The 6,584-nt window shown below is 35.4% G+C and overlaps 1 pseudogene; it reads right to left on the minus strand.

Moving 5' to 3' along the window:
* Nucleotides 1–249: 249 nt before the first annotated feature.
* LOC130455235 (actin-related protein 2/3 complex subunit 1A-like) lies at nucleotides 250–959 on the minus strand (annotated as a pseudogene).
* Between the last annotated feature and the right edge of the window lie 5,625 nt (nucleotides 960–6,584).

Here is a 6,584-nt window from a genome sequence, read left to right on the forward strand (position 1 = left end):
ATTGATGGGTTCTGGGAACAGCCTTCCATCTTGCTGTTCCACTTTGCTGTCCTCCTGGCCATTTTCAACATTACTCTCTAAATTAATAAATTTCTCTTTTTATTTTTAAGCTAAGTTTAGGAGTCTTGCATTCTTGCAAAAGGTATCCTTCCTGAACCCCAGGGGTACACCTCTTCACCCCCACAATAGTAGGATCTCTCTGATCTTCATACCAATACTGAAGCTGCATTCTGTCCAATGTCTGTCATGTTAGAGAATGGAAATATAGCTCCACATGATTTGTAGTCTCTGGATCCAAGACTCTAAAGTCTTGAAACCCCAAATTGTCATTGTACAATGGTCTCCAGTGGTGGCCAAATTTGTGGCAGTCTTGCTTGTCCACTTTATAAACAGACACTTTTTTTGACAATGGTGTGTCTAGGTAGTGTTGTCATCCTCAGTGGTGACTTGTCCATGTTACAGAAGTGTTCCAGATGTTACTCTGGATGCTCTGTTTTGGAATGTCTGATTTGAAGATGAAGGTCAAGGAGCCACGATCATCATTGTTAAATAGTCATGGCCAGCAACCACCACACTATTCTCAGAGACAAACAACACACAGGAGTATGAGGAACTCTGTTTTCAGCTGTGGCATCATTATATTTTTGGAAGGATCAGCAACTGATATAGTAAAATCATGGTTGATCCAAGTGATGCAGTTCCCACTGGCAGAGAAACTGACCTCATGGACCCAACCACCACTTTGAGTACCTTCAAATTCTGACATCAGTTGACCAAAAGGCATCTTGGTACCCCAGGGAGTACTGTCTGGCTTTTCATCTCCTTCTTTAATGTAGGAATGAAAAACTTGGCATTTGAAGTTGCAAGATCCAGCAGTGAGTTCTTAGCATTCATGCTCATCTTACTCTTTGCTCTCAGAGACATTTTTTATAGATTGAATACACAAGTCCCTCACTCATCTAGCTTCTTTTGTTGTAAATAGTTTTTTTTTTTCAGTTGTGTCCTACCCTCTGAGACCTTATTTGAGACTTTCTTGGCAAAGATAGTGGAGTAGTTTGCCAATTCCTTTTCTTTTTATTTTATAGATGAGGAACTGAGGCAAATAGGGTTAAGTGACTTGCAGGATTTACCCAGCTATCAAGTGTCTGAGGCCAGATTTTAATTCATGAAGATGATTCTTCCTAATTCCAGGCTCCAAACTGTCTAATGCACCATCTAGCTGCCCCCCTCCCAACCAGCTCCAGGAGGGCTTGGAGCTATATATTTCTATTGCTTATAGAATAAAATAGAAATTTCCCTGTTTAGCTTTGAGTCCTATACAACCTGGCCCCAACATCCTTTTCCACCTCCATTTTATATCACTTCTGAAATCCAGTTAAATTGACCTTTTCTCAGTTCATTAGTAAACTCTTCCATTTACTTTCTTTTTGCCTTTACACTGGCCTTTTCACATGCATGGAATGTAATATTTTCTTATCTCTACCTTGCAGAGTCCTTCTGTTCTTTTAAGACATAGCTTCAGAAGGTCCGCCTGCAGTCTATCATGATCTATCCAGCTGTGAGTGGCTTCCCCCTTAAATGAACCTGTATTTAATTACTTTATATATATTTGTATTTATTAATGTTATTCTTAGGCTATGTCTATTTTGTATATATTTCATCTCCTCCATTAGAATATGAACTTGTGCCCAAGGATCATTTTATTGTTTGGATTTCCCAATGCCTAGTGCCATGCTTGGTGCATAATGTGTTCAATAAATACTTGTTGAGGGAGCAACTGGGTGGTTGAATGGATTGAGAGTCAGGTCTAGAGACCAGAAGTCCTGGGTTCAAATCTGGCCTCAGATACTTCCTAGCTATGTGACCCTAGGCAAGTCGCTTAACTTCCACTGCCTAGTTCTTACCACTCTTCTGACTTAGAACCAATACACAGTATTGATTATAATATGTAAGGTAAGGGCTTAAAAAAACAAAATTCATTAGTTGACTCTGGGTGGACCACCCAACCTCTTTAATCCTTATTTTCCTTATCTATAATATGAGGGTTACCCCAATATACAAAGGACTTTAAATGAAATATATGTAAACCATAAATACTTGTAAACTATAAAGCATAAATGGAGACTCTGAATCTAGATGGATCTTGGTTCAATAAATGCTGACTCTAGAATGGATCTGGATTTAATGTCTCTCATAGTACCTACTCAAGCACTGGGCCCATAATAGCTGTCAAATAGCTACCTGTTGATTGATTAATTGCTTTGTCATTTGAAAGCACATTAGAATTTAGTTTGCATTTTATTTCCTTAGACCCTGATTTCACTCATTAAATAACTTTTCAGAAAAATGGCTGTGTAAAAATTGTAATTAAAATTTTTATTTAAATGATTTCAAGATGGCAGTCTCAAATGCCCAATTCACTTGATTGCAGAATATTTAATTAATCATTCAATTTATCCATCCAAACAATATTTAGCCTACTATTTGTGTTTGGGGATGCAAGGACAAAACTGGGGCAGCCTTTGCCCTCAAGGAACTTAATGTCAAATGCTGCAGAGAGGCCAGGAGAGATGAAGACAGAGAAAAGACTTTTGAATTTAGCAAAAGAAATCACTGGTACTATTGGGAAAACCCCCCAACATTGCTTAGGTTTTCAGTATGTAATCCAGATGATAAGAAATTGAAAAGTGAGTGGGTAGAGAAAAAGTGGAGGTATTAAATATAAATTTTTTCTGTTATTATAAGGGTAGTTAGAGCTATGTAGGTTGAAAAACTTAAAATGTTTATTAATTAATTAGCCCTTTACTTTTACATCACAGTAATTTATGGATATTGATGTCTCCTCCCCTAGGACTTCCATTATAACAAGAAAACAGTGAAGCAAAATCAATTCACACAGTGCCCGAGTCTGTTAATATATGCACCATTCCAAACTCAAGGCTGTTTCTTTACCTAAAGGAGAGAAGTGATTTTTTATCTAATGTAATGACCACAATTGGTCATTACAATTTCCCAGCATTCACTAAAGTATGTAGCCTAGCTTTTTTTGGGCTATATTTTTATCTGTAGAGTTTGAGTCTAGCTGGATTTAGATTTAGGATACTGTTAGATATTTACTTTCAGGACAATGGCAAACAAACATTTTAGGATCAGAGATAGATGGAAGAGAGGTAGAGTGGGAGTGGGAGTTTAAGAAGATGATATTTATAATTGACTTGCAATCATTGACTCTTAGAATTTGAATTAGAAGGAACTATGGAGATGATATAGTATAGCTTTTTCATTTTAGAGATGACAGAATGGAGGGGAGTCCACAGTGATCTGCTCAGAATAACACAGGTTGCAAATTTTCATATTACTTCAAGTCATTCATTCAAATTGATTAGCAATTTATGAAAATATTTCAAATAACGGCAGAAGACCATCTCAACTTTAATATATAGAAAACACAGAATTATAACCCTGAAGGCCAGTCAGATTCAGCTTTGTTTTTAACTTTTAAAATTTAACTAATTTAAAAATAACAGCGGATTTTGAAAACCATGAGTGTTCAGGCTCAAACTCCAAAATGGTCTCAAACTCCATAGAACATTTTTCCTTGTTTCTCACAAGTATCCCATTATTACTAGAATAGAGCTTTCCTTTCACCATATAATAAATATTCTTGTTTTTTCAGCAATATTTTCCACCAGTTACATAAAGAACCAATTTTAAATATTCAATTCCTCACATTTCAAGTTCCAAATTAATGTTATTCTTTTTATGAAATTGAGGAATCTTCTCTAAATAAGACTTATATAACAAATACATTTCTTCAGAATAATGGGGGTAACTGGTCCATCACAAAAATATCCTGCTATGTATCTAACCATAAAATACATTCCTTTGGACTTTCTGCTATTTCACTGTAGACTTTATAGACAAGATAAGACTTTAACATTAACATTAACAAATTTCAGGCTTTCAAATTTCAGTCTTCATTATTTTGCTACCTTTCAAAAGAAAAATGAAAAACAAAGATGAAAATTTTAGATGGATGTGAGCTAATGATAGAATCTTGTTTAAATGAAATTGTCCTTTGGGAATTCTAACTTTTCTCCATCTTAAAAAAATTCTTATTCTATTTTTAAGTTCATATGAAATTCATAGGCTCTTGATGAATTGGGAAATTAAAAAAAATAATATTAGGCTTTATCTGAGTGCTGGTTCCACCCACGGTGAGTGGGTGCAGACAAAATGAGTACTGGCCACAGAGAGTTACAGTTTTCTGTGATTCATATCTCAGAGCCACAGAGATGAAGTTTAGGGGGAAACCACTCCTCTATGAATGTCAGATCTCTCCTTCCTAGACAATTGTTTTTCAGTAAATAGGATTTTAAAAAATTGGACCACACCTCTTGGAAAAACTAAAAACATGTCATGCTATAACAAGCAGCCTCTCCAATCTTGTTCATTCACAGCTTTGTTAACCACTGCCATCATAAAGAAACCAGGATGAATTTTCATTTTGTTCCTTTTATTTTTATACCCACCTTTTCTTTCCCCTTACCTTTTCACTGAGATTCTCAGGATTTGGTAAATGAAATTGTACATGATTGACTAAGTGATCCTGGACTGATTGCTGAAAGGGAGGGACAGCATTCTTGACCCATTGGTTCCTATTATAAAGAAAAGGACACAATATCCACATTGGAGTCTGTGATTCCAATATATTCAAGATAAAAGTTGTTTATACTTCAGTTCATTCCTTCATTGATGAGAGGGAACATTAATCATTTTAATTGAACATTCTCTGAGTTTTCTGATTTAAATACAAGGCAAAAGAATGAGAGAAAGCAATGTACCAATAGGAAAGAATTTAATTCAAAATAGTTTGATGAGGGTTCAAATCACTGGATTATTGGATGTCAAAAGCCATCTAGTCTAATCCCTCCTTATTTTAGATGAGGAAACTGAGTTACAGGTTAATGAAATGACTGAAGTAATTATGAAATATTTAACAAAATCAGCTTCCTTTTTCTCTTGTATATTATCATTTTTATTATTCCTCAGGTATAGTATTTTAATTGTGACATTATTATATACAATGGAAGTTACTCTGGCTCTGGAATTAGAGTACCAGGGTTCAAATTTAAACCCTAGTGATTACTACTTGTATAACTCTGGGTAAGTCAGTGATTTAACCTCTTTGGCCTTGTTTCACAAATGAGGACGTTATTTTTCCTTCTAGCTGAATGCTTCTCTAGTGTAAGATTTAGATATAGAAAGGACCTTTCAGGCCATTTACTCCAATCCCCTTATAAAAGGAAACAAAAGTAGATGATATTATGATCCTTGCCCTGGGTCAACATGTATTGATGGCAGTCTGAGGATGTGAATTCAGATCCTTTGATTCCAGGAGACTCTTCCTTCTGCCTTCTTCAACCTTGGGGGTCTGATAGCTATTGGCAAGATGTTAGGAATATATTTTACACTCTCATTTGAAAGTTGTTTTTCTTTCTTTCCAGTCATTTTAAAGTATCTCCTCTTTGCTTTCTGAGGGTCCTTTACAATGAAGCTCTTGATTTCTCCTCCTCCAGCCCCCTAAATCCAATGCCTGAATGATGGGAATTCTTTTTCAGGGTTTGAATAGGGACTCTCAGTTCCCTTATTCAGTTGCTAATGTGGTTTTTAAACTTGCTGAACTTTGCCAGAGATAATTACTCTACATTGTAATTTAAAATAATCCACCAGGAAAGATTGCTGAGGCATTATTAAATGAGGGAAGGGTAATTAGTTGTTATTCTCTCCTAGTGAAATATGACAATTGAAATAACAAAAAAAAGGAATAAAACCTCTTTGTTTGGTCATGTTATCAAAATATTACAATGACTTAAAATTCCATTCTATCCTTCCTCAGCCCAAATCTCGCTGATGAAATCATTCTAGCTTTCTAATCTTGCTTTTATCCTATCAATTAGTGGATTCATAATCATTAAAGAGACACAGAAGACTTCATGGACTACCTCACATCCATTCTCCATGTTCCTTACATGTTACATAGCTCTCTTCATGGACTGGAAACATCTTGAGGGTACTGAGTGTTCAGTTTTTCCCTTGTATCCCCAGCACCTACCACAGGACCTGGTGCAGAATAAGTAGATTCTTAATGAATAAATGAATGCTTGTTGATTGATAATTTGACTGGTTGACTTAGAAAAAAGCAAAGGTAGCAGAGGATTTGGTTGTTTTTGAGTAAGATATCGGGACTAAAATAATATTTTGAACAATCTGAACAATATTTTGAAAATTTGAACAATATTTTAAAGAGCAAGGAATTGTATTTAGAGTATGGCGAGTCTTTGTGAGGGCAAAAAGGGAAAGAGTTCACTCTTTCCTTGCGTGACTTCAGGTAGAAGTCGTGAAAGGAGAGAATACTTGGATACAGGTAATGAAATCTGCAAAACGTAGGCTGTTGTCAAAGAAATTCTGGGTAATCAGTAACTACAGAACAATGACAGTTAAAAATTGTTATTGTTTTTGATCGTTGACAAATATAAACGTGGATTATCTTAAACTGGCTTCTGTTAGCCACTTTAAAACAA

The sequence above is a fragment of the Monodelphis domestica genome, chromosome 6 (genome assembly GCF_027887165.1).
Source record: "Monodelphis domestica isolate mMonDom1 chromosome 6, mMonDom1.pri, whole genome shotgun sequence".
In the NCBI taxonomy this organism is placed as follows: Eukaryota; Metazoa; Chordata; class Mammalia; order Didelphimorphia; family Didelphidae; genus Monodelphis; species Monodelphis domestica.